The 17,327-nt window shown below is 42.7% G+C and overlaps 1 protein-coding gene across 2 annotated transcripts in view; it reads right to left on the bottom strand.

The window, feature by feature from the left end:
- FHL2 (four and a half LIM domains 2) overlaps positions 1-17,327 on the bottom strand; it is a 43,852-nt gene that overhangs the window by 22,302 nt on the left and 4,223 nt on the right. Inside the window, exon 1 of one of the 2 annotated variants that reach the window (XM_064439490.1) lies at positions 4,925-5,250. The exons of the other annotated variant lie outside the window; for it this stretch is intronic. The gene's annotated coding sequence lies outside the window, so the exon portion shown is untranslated. Of the gene's footprint in view, positions 1-4,924; positions 5,251-17,327 lie in introns of those variants that run through there. 2 annotated transcript variants of the gene reach the window in all.

Below are 17,327 nucleotides of genomic sequence, written 5' to 3' on the forward strand. Positions count from 1 at the left end.
AAAGTAATCCCAGTTATAGCAGTGGAGAGGGAACACTCCAGTTGTGGTTTCTGTGTGGTTTGTTGTGTTTGGCAATCAATAAGGATCTGCTCCAGTTTAGAGCCACTCCAGCGGTGGTAGAGCAAGCACCAGCGGTAGTAACGACAGAGGCCACAGAAGAACTGAGCGCTGACACTTTGAAAGTGTACCCTGCTATATTTACACTATGATTAGCTGAGGTTGATATTGAAATGACTGGAGGATGTACGGTCTTACCAACATTCCTGAATACATTTCAATTACAAAAGGATCCTATTGAAATAACATGGAGCATGACTCTTAAATCTACCATAGCAAGGAAGAGCACAGTTCAAGCAGAAAGGCTTGCTCTATTTTCTGTTTTAAAGCCTTTTGAAACTGCTGTCTTCCTCCTTTCTCTTGCAGAATAAGCAAAGGCTTACTCAAAGAGAAAAATCAAATACTTGGTATTACTTAAGCAAAGAAATTCAGATTTCTAATAAAAGCATTTAAGTGGATAACAGAAAATGACAGAGAAGGAAAATAGTAGAAGGTTAATAAAACCAATTGTTATCTCTGGCCCTACCCTACGGAAATAATGTATAAGCTAAATGACTGCAGACACTAAACTCCAATGGAGGCTTGTTTTGCCAGAAGAAAATTGCTTTCTCTTATTGACAGGAACACTGGTAATCCCAGAGAAATTAGACCCTAAAATAAAAACAACCAGAAAATACCACGTGCAACAATGCAATGACATTTCTGAATTCTCCTATATTTTTGAAATCCTGCATAATACAACCCAGGGCACAAAACCAGAACAATGTCCCGGATATTCTGTTTCCTTCTTTCTAGAAAGAAGCAAAACTGGGAGGACCCTATGAAGGAAGAATGCTTTGTTATTTGTCCTGGCATCTAGCAGAACAGCTCTGGGTCTCTCTGTGTGGTTCTGTTTACAGAGGCAAGACCACAAAGCCCCTTTCTGTCTAAGATAATTGGCATGTGTGGTGATTTGGAGGATCGGTTAATGTACGTCTTTCAGCTACCGTATAAAACTACTGCAGCAGTGAATGCCTCGGGGCTGTGAGGCATCCATACTTCTCCGCTCAGCTGCTGTGCCATTTGCTTTCCAAAACATGGCAAAGGAGGCTATGTAAACCTTAGAGGTACCCATTCAGCTGGGCATATCTTAGCAAAATAGATTGATCACACCTGGGTGAAACCAGTTGGTTTCAATTTGTTTGCTGAGGTTTGGTGCTTGAGACTGGACATGGAGAGCAAAGAGATCAGCTGTTAATGATAAGTCAGAGTACCTGTGGTGCATGAGAGACGCAGGGGCAAGCACAGAAAGATACAGAGATCCTGGGGACATGGACATAGGCAGTCTCTTTGTGGGTGAGATATTTTCTAACTGAAGAAGGGAGATGTTGGGTCTACCATGAAGAGATGCATGGCATAGTATGGAGGAGGAGGAATTAATGAGAGGTGGGGTTCTGGTCGTTGAAGATACTTTTGGTCTAAATCTCAAGAATGCTTCAGAGCAATGACAAAACAGGGGTAGGGGAATGCTTACAGAGATTTTACAGTTTTATGCAATCCACTACTTTTATGATGCAAGATGAAATAAAGAGTAGTGGGTTTTGAGCCCTTGTGCCTGTGCTTGCCAAGGGTTTAGAACTACTTCCCACCACCAAAAGGGCGTGCTCTGCTGTGGTTGATTTGCAAGTTGAAAATTTGCTATGAAAGGGAGAGGTGAATATTCTTATATCAGTGTTACGCTTACCCACATTCCTCTTACAGCGTATTGCTATATGTACAGTGGGCAATTAGCATCCTAGTTAATATTATCCAATTTAATACAGATGGGTATGTGAAAAGGAACAAAATGAGGACTGTAACTTTTTCACCTGGCATGAGTGCTATGGTGTTCAGCCTTAAAAGAAGCCTCTAGTGGTTTTTAATCAAACTGTCTCTCTATATATAACTAATTTGTATTGTTGAAATGTTAATGCTTCAGTGGCTGTCAGTGTATCCAAGATTTATTTCCGTGAAACCTGTCATTACCCTGCCATTTCACACTCTCACTTGGGGTGAATCTGCATCACAAATAACTGTGCATATGTAAATGAAACATTAAAATTACACAATTAGAATTAATTAGTCTAAAAATGCAAATTATGAGATCCCCAATCTCTGAAGCAGTACCCAAGTGAGGGAAGGTGCCTGCCTACAACGCTACACCATCCAGAGTTTCTCTGAAGATGCTCAGGACGAATTTATCCATCAGAGAAGCATGAACGAGCCTCAGACCTGCTTGTAACTAGTCTGTGGGGACCTTAAAAGAGTGGCAGTGTGCTGGCCAGCAGCAACAGGCACTATTTCAGCTTTCAGCCTGATTTTCATGGAGAAGAAGCCATTTCCTCTGGGTGATGGTGTTAATGTTTATCTGACCCTCCCTTAATTCTGAATGTCCCAACCCCTGTGAGGCAAGGCAAGAAAGGAGGTGAGGACAACAGCAGGTAAGCCTTGGCTATTGGGCTCAGGGCTCAATGCCCTGGACAACTGAGCCAGGAATCATTCATGTGAATATAGGTCTTTACAGCCCTCCTCATCCCTTTCTTTTGAGGTGAAAGCTTGAATTTGCAGTGCACTGCAGCAGAAACTCTTGCCAGCAGGAGCTGTACTTTGTCACCACCCTTTTTGGCTTTTTTGGCTCCTGATGTTTAAGCCATGATGGGATCCTGCAGGACTGTGTTGTGTGCGATTGAAGGAGCTGTCTAATTTTTTTTTCCGATGCAAAGTGTGCCACCTGGGAGTCCTGATATCTGTCTGTATGGATAGGAAAGATGTGATTTCAGGGAAAGGGCTTTGCTAGACTTCCTTAAGAAACTGTGTAATCATAGGTAGGAAACAGGGCCTTACCTGTATCCTAGTACTTTAGCTGGGAATCACCATTACATGCTTTTCATGGCAGGAGTTTGCATGTATAAACAATGTCTGACACAGCATAGAAACTATAGTGTGATAACAGTGATCTCACAAAAATTAGTAATATTTTTCTATAAAACCCAACCACCTGGAAGTGACTACTTGGTGTTCACATGTGTAGCCCTGCTGATTCCCTTGGGGGCACATTCAGCAGAATGGTGGGCCAAAAAATAAGTATATTCTACCCCAGAACTTCTGCCATCTTGGGACCCTCTAAGGTTTCTCAAAAGACCTCAAGAACTGGTCCACCCCCCAGCCTCAGGCCTGCTAGTCAGATGGAGATGTCAGGTGCGAACCCAAGGTAACTTTCACAAATATGATTTCTCAGCAACAGTGGTTTGTGTCCTTTCAGCTGCCCTGCTCATCTCAACCACATGTTGGCTCAGAAGCCAAAGATCATTATCCATGTTATAGCTAGGGTAAAAGACAGTTTTATTGGTGCTCTGGTCAGATTTTGGGTACAGTAGTGGCACTATGGCAGTATTTGGAACAGAGTTTTCAACAAATATAGTACCTCATGTAAGTTTTTTTCATTTTGTCCAAATGTGGTCAAGAATATACATAAGCTCTATTGACAGAGCAGCCTTTGAAGTGTATCCTTTCCAAGTTATATGCACAGGAGCAGAAACCAATCAGAAATTTTTGATGAAAAACAAAACAAAACAAAACAACCAAACTATTTTTCTCCCTTCCACAGCCACATGCCTAAAGCAATCATTTTCAAAGTTTACCATCTGGCTGATAAAAGGCATAGAAGATTTTAGCCAGAAAGCAGGGAGTCCCATAAATGTATGAACTGATGAAAATAGGGTTCGTAACAGAAACCGAATGGCAGCCTTAGTTATAGCATTCCTTCACATTCAGATGCGTGTGAGTATCTAACAACACATACCCTTCTGTTGGTCCCTTCTGGGACAATTCCTATTTAAGACAGCATACAAATATGTACAGCCAACAATAAATGTTATAGCTACTGACCGTGGTGATCTCAGTGTCAATCAGCCATTTGAGTTAATATACCTCTAGATAGGAGTCAGGGGAGCAACAATAACAGACTGACTGCTGCTGGTATATAGATTTTATAAGGTTTGCTTTCTTGTGACTATGTGAGTGTCTCTGTACACAGCAAAGCTGAAATATGCAGGTACCCGGTGAACTAAATAAAAGCCATATCCCTTTAGGGAAGCAGAAAGTTTAGAACAGTCATTAATGCAGGCGATGAAAGTTAGTATTTCCTTTATTATGTACACAGAGAAATCCATGATAGACGGCATACATTAAGGACCTGGGTTATTGTGGTTGCACATACATGCATGCAGAGAGAAGCATGGAAGGAAGAAATTCAGAGCTATTAATTGGGATTTGCATTTTAATTTATTCTCTCCACATAAAAAGAAGAAATTCGATGCTGATGGCTCCCCATTTTTCCCATACACAATCTGCCACAGAGTTTGCCTGCAAAGAGGAAAGGCTACCTTTGTTTCATGTGCATCTGCTCTTGCTACAGTGCAAAAATGCTCCTTTGTTGAGCTCGGCAGCAGGAGTGTGCACAGAGGTGTAAGGAATCTAAGATCTCAGCTTCTACTTTTTATCACCTCCCCAGTGGATTACACACGCAGCACAATACAGTCATTAAAAATAGTTGCACATGAAATGACCCAGCATCTCATCAGCTCGCTGATGTGTCACTATATGGACGGACATGCAGCAGTAATTGCTCTGATAAGAGATTTGTCTTTTCTCCTCTTCACACCCCTCGCCGTGTGCTCAGGAGAAGGGGGGACCGGCAATCTCTGTCCTCGCAGTCTTACCCAACAACCCACTGGGGCATTAAACAACCCTTTCCTCCTCTCTGCACCCTTTGTTTAAAGCGACACCTTCAAAGATATAGTCTGTGGGTAGTGGGGAGGGAGGGGGGAAAAAAGGGATATTTACTTACAGAGCAGTAGCGGGCAGTTAATGTCACCTCCTGGACCTGGGACAGGGGGTCACATCCATTAACAAATGTGTAAAGAGCACACCGGCCTGCTTGCAGAGGAGAGCTGCACAGCTAGCCGGGGCTTTCTACTGCCTGCGAAGAGTGGCTCTTCCGATTTCAGCTCTGCAGTCAGTGTTGTGTGGAAAGAGGCTGCTGCCTTCCCCAGCCTAGTGAAACCCCTCTCTATCATTTTACCATATAAGGAGACAAAAGCATCGGAGACACTCATTCTTTTAGGCTCTCTGCAGCTGGCATTCGACACTTTCTCTATTCCAAGGGTGTCGATACTTCCCCCTCCTAAACATCTTGTCTTTCTTGGCCCCCTTCCTAAAATAAGGCTCCCCTTCCCCTCCTCCACCCTTTGTTTCTCTAAACCCCTGATGCTTATTAATAACGTAGCTTTGCTAAATCCGAGGGATCGCGCTGTACAGGAGGAAAGGTTTTACAGCAACTCAACCCCAAACAATTGTAAGGCTCTTCACCTGGCTGAGAGAATAAAGCATTTGGTTAAAATTGGTATGAGGCTTTATTTGCTTTGGCTGTTTTGCCTGCTGTGACTTAGTGCTTTGCCCAGAGAAGAGTGAAACAAGCTGTTTCTCATCTCCTTCGTGGAGAGGTGCACATTTTTCTGAGGAGCAAGTGTGCAGGCGTTTCTTTATGAGCATTCAGAGCCCATTCTTGTTTCTCTCCACCCTTCTTTCTTTCCAAGTTCCCCCATAGTGAGAAGGAAAAAGAAGAAAAGCAGGGGAAATTACTGAAACCAAAAAAACCCCTTGTGTAACAGAAAGCCAAAGGAACAGATTGTCTCAGCACATGCTCAGGACCCAGCGGAGAGCCCTGCCAGTGGGCAAATGTTAAGGTAAGGGGGAACCATTAATCCTCCTATAACCAGGAACTAATTTTTCTGCTACAAAATCCAATTTCATCTATCAAGCATTCTAGCAGAAACACATTCTGTTAATCAAAACAGTGAGGGTCCTGGGAAACCTCCCAGAGGGAAGAATTTGGATCAGAAGCACACGGGAGATGTCTGCTCTCTGCCATTTGAGGGGTAGGGTCGGGAGGCAATTCAGGGTAAAACTTCAGTAATGACTGGTGCTTGCCAAAGGGAGGTGCTTTAACCGGAATGCTTTCAACCTTAAGAGAAACCAGAAGGATGAAAATGTAAAGCCCATTAGCCCTGGACAGAATAGCTATTGTTTTGCATTGAGATGACGCAAGGTAGTCAGTCCAATGTCCTTTTGCGTTGGACACTGGGGTGGTGGTGTTTGGGCGGTGGTGCAGGTGTGCATCTTGGCTAAGTGTTTCTTCTGCAAAACAAACTTATGCCAGAACCCTGACCTGTACTTACTGTCCTCTTGTGCACCCAAATGGTAGTCATATTTGGAATGGGAATGAAATGTCAGGCTCAGCTCTACTCAAAATCTACAAAAGCACAGACAGAATAAAATGGTGGGAAAGGGCCATTCCTAGTTCTTCTAAAAGGAGCAAAACCTTCTTTACAGATGTGAGTTATTTTGATGACCAGCAATGCCCATGGGTTGATCTGTCTCTTACTTCAGCCTTTGCAGTTGCGTTTTCAAAACACAGGCGTTGTGCCCTGGAGGACTGGCCATGGACGTATGGGATTAAGGAGTTTGATTCTATGGCAATTAAAGCTTATTTAAATCAAAGCTGTTACACTCCTCAGCCACATGTACCTGGCTCCTTCCTTGCACTTGGACTGGCACTGGAAGATGAGTTAAACCAGACTGTAAGCAATTTTCAGTGAGCCCTTGAGCTACCATGGAACTGTCCCTATGTCTTGGGACAGCTGCTCATTGGGTTTCCTGCCCCATCGCTGGCTTGCTGGATGCCCTTGGACAAGACATTACATCCTTCTGTTCTTTAGTTTCACTGTCTGTAAATATAGAGCTCAGGACAGCCAAACTCTTGTGTGAGCTGTTAGCAAATTTACAAATGACTAGTTAGTGCAGAATACTAACAATAGCAACAACAACAACATAATAATAATGATTCTTTCTTTGAGATTAAACTATTTCACAGGGCAACAATAATCATTAATTTCCATCTTAGTTGCAGTTCTTTGATCAGCTCTGATTTAGAAGTGCATGTAAAGAAGAAAAATGGGCCCTGAAGCTGATTAGATTTGGGCTGAGTCAGCTTATTTCCAAACCTTTCTAAAACAAATTAAGTATTCCAAATGTGCTATTCGATTTTTTCAATTTCCATTATATTTTCATTTCCCTATCTATCCACTGACAGCCACTGCAGCAACTCTGCCAGAGATCTTCTGATGTGACCTGCTGGAACACAAGTGTTTTCCACAATTACAAGTTAAAATACACACTGGCTCCAGCTGAAATGGTTTAGTTTAACTGTTGCAGGACATGGGTTGACTTTAGGAAGGTGAGATAATTTTTGTCTGATTTAACCTAACATCTCTGAGTCCTTGAAGGCAGAAGAGCCTCTGCCAATTTAAAACCCAATGATCTGTGGGTTCCCTATGGGACTTGACACTCGGCAGCCACATCAAGACTGCATGAGGCTGTGAAGGGGATGAGGGAGAGCTACCAGGCAGCTCCTTCCCTCATCCCGTGATGTGGTGTATGCACTCCATCAAACACTACTAGGCATGGCATGGGCAACCTCTGACCACTTATCCTCCTTCAGTTGGTCCACCCCTGCTCACTTCACCTCTTTATCTGACAAGTAAATATTCATCAGTAATTGGCAAACCCCCCCTGCACCCTCTTTCCCACCAGCGTCAAATACAGTGAGGGGAATAAAAACAATTTTCCTTAATGATAATTAAGGAAAGGGCGATAGAGGGGAAGGAGCAAGGACTTTTTCACTAGCAAATGTAATGTTAAAGTGGCCCAATTATTTTTTTCATTGATTCTCTGATTAGCCCGGCACAGACGAGCCATCTTCAAAGCTTCAGAGGAGACAATGCAATGAAAACAGGGGCAATCTTTCTAATAGGGTGCCTACATTTAAGGTTGAAAATGCAAGCACCATTCAGTGCCATCCTGTGATTCAGAAACATACCCTATGGGTTATATATTTCTTACCTATGTAGTATTTATGTAGCATATATTACTTGTTCTTCAGTGGCCTGTGTGCTTTAACAGGTTTAATTTTAATGTGGAGAAGGGCACACCTCACATATGGGAAACAAGATGGAAAAAGTATCGTTTTCATAGCAGGACTTCTCAATGATTTTAATAATCCTTCAGAAATCTCACTTCAGCTACTGGGTTGATGCTGGAATAACTACCATTTCAGCACTTATCTCCTTCTCTGTATGACAAGAATGAACAAAGAGAAACAGTGGAAAGAGACAGATGGAAGTGGAATATTTCTGTTTCCCCAGTTTGAGTCACAGAGAAATCTAGTCTCTGAGAGGGCAGGGGAGGTGGAAAGCTACACTTTAAGGTTTGAAAATGGCTAAGCTACTGACTGATTCCTTCCACCACTATTTTACCCTGGAAACTGTTCAGTTACTTTATCAGAATTCAGCATTTCTGATGCTAGAACCTGTATAGTACAAGCTTCCATTGAATATGAGAGGCTGCATTTAGGAGAACTGCTATTTTTGGCACTACTGCTTAGGAAGTAGCATAGATTCATGCAGATGTTGCATTTTAGTTCATTAAACCTAAAATAACAGCCAGGCAATATGAGATTTTTTGGAAATTTCATCCTTATAAGATGTTCTCAGATATGTAGTTTTTACCAAGCGTATGAGGAATATGCAAAAGGTAAACAGATTTTTTTTAGTGTCTGTTTTCTCTCCCCATTCTGTCTCCCAGTCACAAGGCTTTTTGCAACATTCTGATCTTCCTTTCTTCCCCTAGGTGTCTGGGTCCTCAAGTAGAAATACTTATCAAGTAAGAAGTATGAGAGTTTCACAGACTTTGATGAAGAAATTACAGATATCTTTGGACAATCCATTAAAACCCCTGCAGCCAAGGCAGATAGGGAACTTTACATGAAATGAAAGTCCGTCTTGCTCTGGGTCGATGCAAGACTTACATCTTTTATTTCTGGGAGGGTGTTTAGCCTAAATCAATGTGAAAAGCTTAGTGTTTTAGAAACTTTAATCTAATCTGGAAAAATTATTTCCATGTTTGCTTTCTTAACATGTTTGAATAATTTTCACATACAGCCTTAAACTATTTTCTTCAGTGAATTTAGAGAAAGGTGCCATGGCTCAGTTGCACTGAATAACTTCTGGTTTTGTATAGGAAAAGTTATCTTTAGAAGGATAAGACAGATGATACTGCCTCAAATTCAAGGCTGTTCCTGCAATAGCATGATCTGGGATGGAGCTGAAAGCAGTTTAGACCCTTATGGTCAGTTTGGACAATGATTTTGTTCGGGTTTTAGAGTTAGTCAGGACCTCCTTTCTAGCCAGTTAGCCCCAGTTTCATTCAGAGAAATCTATCTCCTGAAAAAGATGTCTCAAAGGGAATGTGGCAGTGAGACACTGGTCAACATGTGGTCTGCCACTGTCTATGTAATTGCACCTATGCCCCTTCCTCCATGGACAATTGAGATGTTGAGATGGTTTGAAATGGATGACCCAGGCAGAAAGGCAGCTGTGTCCCTGCTCCTCCTGCTTTCCTCTATCTCAGCTGTGCTGCCAAACAGCTCTTCATGCTGCTGAGGGGTGGGACACGAATTGAGGGGATCACAGGGGAGAAGAGTAGCGGTTCTTGAGGAAGGAGGGGACAGAGCACACCAGAGGAAGTCCTGAGGAGCAAGCCAGGGTTTTAAGGAACTGGTATCTGCTAAGGAGAATCCCTCTTGGTAATGGCTGAGTTTTCAACAGCTTGGAAAGCTGAGGCACTGCATTACAGGACTGACAGGTCCTTCACTGGCCAAGTAGCATTGTCAGAAGAGACATCCCAGGTCCTCATGGATAAAAAGAAGCCATAAAAGCCATCACAGGATAAAGGAAGCCAGTTAAACATTTCCTCAAGCAGCAGGTGTCTGTGCCATGTGGGCCAGCCACCCTGGAGAGAACTCACCAGCCTGCTGACCGAGTGAAGAAGAAATCATGAAGAGTTGTAATGAAGCGAGTGGAAAGCAACAGTTTTTGTTGTTGATTATTGTCTTCTCCTTCCCTACTTTCCCAACCATTCTTTCTCTTTCTTTCCTCCACTAGAGAACAGATGGTGCCTCTACTTCTAAGGAAACCAAAGTGAAACACTGTCATCTGTGCCATCCTCATACCTCTTTGGACACCAAGCTTTCCCTAAACCCCTCGGCTCCACAGTTTGTTCATCTGTGAACAGGAATAGGGAGCCTGGTGGCATGTCTTTGGAAGTGCTTTTGGCCCCAGAGACAATCTCTGACAAGAGGTGAGTGGTCTTAGGAAACAGTGACTCTAAATGATGGCAGTGCAGAGACCTATGTGGAGGAGCTGTTGCTTCTTTCCTTTCCTCTGGATTCAGCTTGATTGCCATGTGGGGCCCTGAGTATGACAGATGGGAAGAGGCTTTTGCGTTTCTTACCCCTGTGGGTGGAACCTGGGATGTCAAATTACTACAGAGTTTGCAGTAATTGCTGGTCTTCTGAACTGGCAAATACTACCCCTTAATTTAGGATTTATTCATTTTAGTATAATCATGATTTACGGTTCCCTGTTTCAAACACATGAAACAAGCATACTGTGATTGTTCCAAAAACCTAATCGCTCTGTGTTTTTGATAGCACAAGAGACATGCAATTCTGTACAAAATAGCTCACATGCCTATTATTCCCTGCAGTGTTCCCAGTGCACTCCAGTGCTTTTGAGTATTCCCCTTTCCAGAATCCTCCCCCTCCCACTGCTCCACTGCTCATGGTTTCTTCTCCAAAACCATGCTTCTGTGTGAATAATTTCCTTCTGCTCCCCTTAACACTTTTTCTGCCTGCATCCCTGACATCTTTTATGAATCTCTAGAAATAGTCAACAACAATATTTGTAACTGCCATTTCCCCTTACCAGCCAACCAGAGGCCCAGGGAGCTGCTGAGCAAAGAGACATTTGTAAAATTGAGCAGTTGGCAGAAACCTCAAGAACATATCTCACTCATTTCCAAGGCAGGAATGACAACATCTAACTTGTTCCTGGCAGATCTTTGTCTACTCTACCCTTAAGGATTAACATTAGGACTCCACAACCTCTAAAGTCAAATGAGCATAAGTTTTGTCAGTCCAACACAAATGGCAGAAAGAAAAAGACATTCAGACTAGAGTTTTCACTCTAACATGAGTGCTTGTAAATGATGACTAGTGTCAGGCAGAACCTGTAATTTGTAGGTATTCAGATCATGCCATAGCAATACGAGGATCATTGAGCAGAAGGGCTCCTCCAGCCTGTTACCGTCTTCTAGGGGTCTAAGAAGAGACTTGGGAAGAAAATGAAACTAATCTGTAGTGATACCTCCTCATAAAACTCTCCCAGCCTCCAACAACTTCTGGCTTTACCTGAGACTTTTCAAACTGGAGACGGTATCCAGACTGAATATCACTTCTGGAAACTTGCACAGTTCCCTCTTGATCCCATGAAAGGAAAGTCACAGTTTCCTGTAACAGGTAGCTCTACTTTCTGTTGTTGAAGAACCATCTCCTTGTGTTCATTTTGAACATATTACCCACTAGCTTCATCTGATACCTCCTAGGTCTTGCACTTGGAGAAATAATGAGCAACTGACCTTTATTCACGTTACATGTGTTTGTCAACCTTTATCATAGTTCCCCTCAGCCATCTCTCTCCCAGACTGGAGAGTTTAAGCCTATCTATTCACTCTGTATGAAAGTTACTCCCCATGTTTTATCATCCTTCCTCAAACTTTTTCCAATATGACAATTTACTTTTTCAGATCAAGTGGGCAGAACTTTAACATTCAATATGCTTTTTGGCTGCTTTTGAGCACTGAGCAGGTTTTTGGTGTTGGGTTTTTTTGGTGTTTTTTTTTTTATTTGTAAACCTATACAACCCCCAGATTTCACACCCAGGTGGTCAGCTCAGAACTGTTACTTTAAAGCTGAAGTTATATTTTTCCCCATGTGCACTGCTTTATGCTCATCTATATTCAGTTTAAGATGCTGTTCTAGTGCCCACTCATCCTGTTGCCAAAGATCCTTCTGTTTCTTAGTCTTAGTAGAATTTCTGCTATTAATCTCCTATTAATCTCCTTTTACTGCAAGAGCTGCCTGTTTATCTTTCAACCAATTTTATGCAATCCATGCAAAGGTCTTCCCTCTTATCCTGTGGCTGCTTTCATGTTTTCAAGGGTGTTTAGTCAGGACCCTTGTTGAATAAATAGGCAGATGCTGCCAACCAAAGATCTCCCATACCTGTGTGCTTCTTATCATGTTACAGGAACCCAACAGATTTGTAGAGCATGATTTTCCTTTACAAAGCTGTATTGAATTTCTCCCAGTGTAACGTATTTATTCATCTTCTCTACCCTGCATAGCAATTTCTACTACATTTATCAAGCTTACTAGGCTCTAATTCCCAAAGTTTCTCTTGGAACTATTTTAAAAAGGCTGGCACCATATTAGCTACTTTCAGGTGCTCAGTTCTAAGCCTGTTTTAAATAAAAGGCCATGCACTACTGTTATTTCAGCTAATTCATCCCCGAGTCCCTTTAGATTTCTTGGGTGAACACCATCTGGTTCTAATATTTTCTTCCTATTCATTTTGTTTATTTGTTCCATACCTCTTCTACAGACACTTCAGCTTGAAATAGATCCTCTGACAATCCCCATAAGGAAGTGTTTTGCTGTAGGAAGCTCTCCAAGTTCCTCACAGTGAACACAGGAGCAAAAAAATAATTAATTTTTTTTTTTTCTGTTACAGCCATCTCTTCCCTGAGGGCTGCTTTTGTATGCTGGTTATGTATTGGCCCTATTGTTCCCCAAACCATCCAAATTGCCTTGAATTCAAAAGAAACATACAGTTGCAAATCACTTTCCAGATTATTCAGACTCCTAATATTTTGATGTAAGTAGAAATAGTCACCCTCTCTGATCTGAATATGTTTGGGGACATCCTGTGTTGCAGAAAGATCCTTCTGTATGGCCACAGTTATTTTTCTGCTCAACCACTGTTCGTATACACTACATATAAACTGAGAGGGTCTGAGACATAGGCTCAGACATATATTATGATTGAAAATATGAGCTTAGATTGTGCACTTTGAAGTAGAGTCCTTGCTGTTGATCCTTTTAGGTCTGTGCTTACTTTGAACACTGTAAGTGCTCAGGCCCTTTAAATAATAGGATTAAACCAATCTTTTAGCTGCTGATGTGAATTTCATGTCTAACACTTCACATAGCACTGAAAAAATATACCATCTATTGTCAGCCTGATAGACATATAGATTCTGTTTGTCCCTGCTAAGTTTATATTCACATGGCTGTCTAGTGGACTTGCTGTCTTAATGTGAATGAAATTAAAATGTTGTGAGTAAAAGGAAATAAAGGCTTGTAACAATAGCTTGTCTTGAAGGTAATGTGTCTCATGCTGGAAGATAAGTAATTTTTTTTAATCATTAGAGGGGAGTCAGAAATCACATTATAAAGCAGTGGTAGTCCTTTCATTTATCCCTAATGGCTAACCATAAAGTCTAGTGAGTCCTTGCTGGATTGCTACAATACAAATGCCTTACATGACTGAGCACTGCCTGCCTGGTTGGCTGCTCCCCAATGAGCACCTGATCCACAGTGACACTGGCTTTTCCTTATATCCAGAAGGATTTTCAGGAATCCAGCCCCCTCATTTGCAAGGAGGAGTTCCTAACACTTGGATGTCCAGAAAAACATGCGGGGAAGGGGCTGGCTTGTCTGGCAGCGGCCACAGCACCGGCAGGCAGCAGAAACCTGACCTTCAGGACAGAGCAGAGGATGACCTGGGAGAAAGCAGGCGGCTCTGCTTGGGTGCCCACAGGTGATCTACAGCCGTGCTCACGCTGCTTCTCCTGCCGACTTTCCATGTGAGCATGCCTCAGACCCAGAGCTGTTTCCTTCAGTAAGCTGCGTAGCCACCTGACATTTGTGTTTCTAAGGACAGGGGGAAAAGGCAGAAAGGAAGCACATATCTGTAGGTACTTAGACAGGAATCCAGGCCAAGAGTCTGGTCACAAATCCCAGCAATTGGCACAACCACCTGCGTAAAAAAATCCCAACCTGTTCCAGGCATGATGAGTTGGATGTGCACGTGCCCTTCATGCGCTAGGTCTCTGCTAACTCAGCCACTCTCATTCAACAAATGAGGAAACCATTACCAAAAGCAGGCAACTGGGAGGAGTGGCAGACTCCAGCAGGAAGCAATGATAATGGGGTGGCGGGGTGGGGAATGGCTAAGGCAAAGGGAAGACCATGCATGGACCCAAATGATCCCCAGCACGCAAGCTGGGTGCACCTGATCATTGTGGTGGGAGAGAGTGGCCCAGCCACGCCACCTCTGTGTGTGCCTTTTGCCACTGGAAGCAAAGCGAGGGCTGCTGAGCAGAAAAGGATGGATAAACAAATTGCCCTCGCATACTGCAACCTCCTTGCGACCTCCTTGGGCCAATGACAGGGAGATCGTCTCAGGGTGATAGCATCGCCCATTCCTCTGGCCCTGCTACCTTCCCTGCCTGCGTCTATACCAGTAGCTTGTGTTGGCCCAAACACAGCAGAGGATGGTCCACACTGTTTAAATATAAGTACATCCCCTGGTCCAGTTGAGCCCAAAGTCCCCGTCGCTCTCCCAAGGGGTGTCTGGCACAGCCCAAAGGCTGGCCTGCCCAGAGGACTGCTCTTAACAGGAGGGTGGACGCGTCTATCTCATTTTGCCTGGTAAGACAGTATAACTGTATGGACACCAGCTGTGCCATGCTAGGTGGCCTCAGGGCCAATATTTTGTTATAAACCAAAATGTTTCTAACTGAGACAAAACTAGCTAAAAGAGAAACATGACAGTAAATCAGATCCACCTATTTTCCACAAGGATGTCCTTAGGAAACCAGCTCCTGAGATTTCTGTGGTTTGGTTGATGTAGTCTGTTCCTCTATCTCATGCACCATTTGCTCTGCAGGGTCACAAGCCCACTTCAGTCCCTCTTTCTTGAATTCTTTGCTGCTTGTAGTTCTGTGGTCCCTTCGTCTTTAGACCTGGAGGAGCGTGGATGCAAGACCCTTGAAACAGACAATTTTGCTGGTTGTTTTTCAAGTGTGTGCTGGGGTGCCAACATCTGCAACTGCTATCTCCCTCACTTCTGTCTGCCTAAAGATTTTCTTAAGCAGAACAATACGTCTTTTTACTGTGCACATCATATATTATGTTCGTGTAATCAAGCCCATATAATTATACCTTCTGCTTAGCCACCAGTATTCCACAGCAACAAATAATTGTATCCTAAGACACTAATTGCACTAATAAATCTAGATCCTCCTTAGGTTATGAATCTGCAAGTTACTGAACTGCAAGACTTAAGTAAGATAACAGTACAAATAATATCATGGCTTTATTTAAGGTTGTGGTCTACAAAGAAATGTGAATATTATTACCATTTATGAATGTTTCTGCAGCCAGTCTTGGAAGCCTCAGAGTAAAACTCTTACTGAATTTGACGAGATGATGGGTGAAGCAGTTTACAAATGAATGACCTTATCAGTCCTAATAAGAAGTTCCAAATGTATTTTCTAATAGGTTATTTATAATGATTGAATATTTTCCCATTGATTGCCTGGCTAACAAACTTACATAAGCCCTTTCCACTATTAGAAAAAATTCTGTTCTGTTACTTATTTTAAATGGTCAGTCTAAAAGGAGAGACAAGCTGTGTCCTAGCTTGCTGACTGTCATTGTTACCACAGTCACAATGTTTTTCAGCAGCAGGAATTAGGAATACAAGTCTAACTCATAGCATCAGATCAGGAAAGTGTCAATCTCATGCAAAAGCTCTTCTTTCCATTCAAGGTTTATACAAAAGACTGTTAACGTTTCCATTACAGTTTCTAATTTTTCAGAGATGTTCAACTTTGCACAAAAAAGGTACGTTGGATCGAAACTTCCTCAGATAATGTTGGCTGAAAAGACTATTGCCACTACCAATTTTTTAATAGGTTTGTGTCATTTTTTCCCTGCAGATGAGAATGGGTGGTTTAGAAAATCATCACCGTTCAGTCCCTCCTCCTAAGTTTCTACACTCTTTCATAACCCTTCACTTCTGAATAAACTCTCTCACACCCTTTTGTTTTGAGAGGCAAAGTCATTCTGTAGACTATTGCTGTCTCTTACAGCCCCCCCAAGAAAGGAAAAATTCCTAACACAATATTTCCACTTCCTATATATGTTCTTCTTTCCACCAGAAGCACTTTCCCTTCATCTGATGCGCTCCTTTGGTGCTCTGGGTCCCAATTTGCTCCTGGAAGCAGAGTTCAAGAGTTCCTACCTCACCAGGATAGCCTCCAAAGAATGCCCCCGAACACATCAATACACAGGAAAACCAATACAAGAAGTAAAAATGGTAAAGGAGGAAGATGAGAAGTAAGCATGACCCTGTTCTTATTACAAAGAGTCTACATTACTAAAGCATCCTGGTTCATAAAAATAGGAAGGAGGGGAGAGTTTGCAGGTAGTAGTCAGGGACTTGTGATAACAGTCTGTTCCTTGAGCAACAAAATGTTCTGTGTAGTCTTTGCAGATAACCTATAGTGGCATCCATCTCACCTTGTTTTAACTGACCAAATGTTAGCTGACCCAAACAAGCTACCCACGATCCCGCTACAGCGCATGGAGAAAGAGAGGTGCTTGCGAGGGGTGATTTGTTAAACACCTATTGAGGATTAAATGAATTGCACTATAGCTGTGCTTGCCTTTCTGCATTGAATCTAGAAGGAATCCAGCTGTCTAGTTCAGACAGAGACCTGACCTTGGATACATAAAGTGCAGCAGATACGCCCAGGCAGAATTCACACACCTGCATTCAGCCACTATATTCCCGTGTTTAACTGAGCAGAACTGGACACAACGTTGCTTATGTTGGCTAGAGGATTTTTAAGGCAGATGAAAGGAAGAGAAGGAACGGTCTCTCTCCAAGACTTATTTCTTGGGAACCCTGGGTCACTGCAGCCCTGAGCTGGATCTCACAGCTGGCCAATCCTTGCCGCAGGTCAATACTTGAGTCTGCCCTCACATCTGGCCCTTGCTTCTCCTTTCTGGATTAGGAAAAAGTGCTACTTTTCTTCCCTAAAAGGGTGTTGAGAGAAGAAATACTCAACAATATGAAACATGGGCCATGCAAGTATGTAACACACAATATGTTTAACCTGTGCTCGTGTGAATTCCTGAGCTGGGGCTTACACCCAGAAGTTGA

The sequence above is a fragment of the Phalacrocorax carbo genome, chromosome 1, assembly GCF_963921805.1.
Source record: "Phalacrocorax carbo chromosome 1, bPhaCar2.1, whole genome shotgun sequence".
NCBI lineage: Eukaryota > Metazoa > Chordata > Aves > Suliformes > Phalacrocoracidae > Phalacrocorax > Phalacrocorax carbo.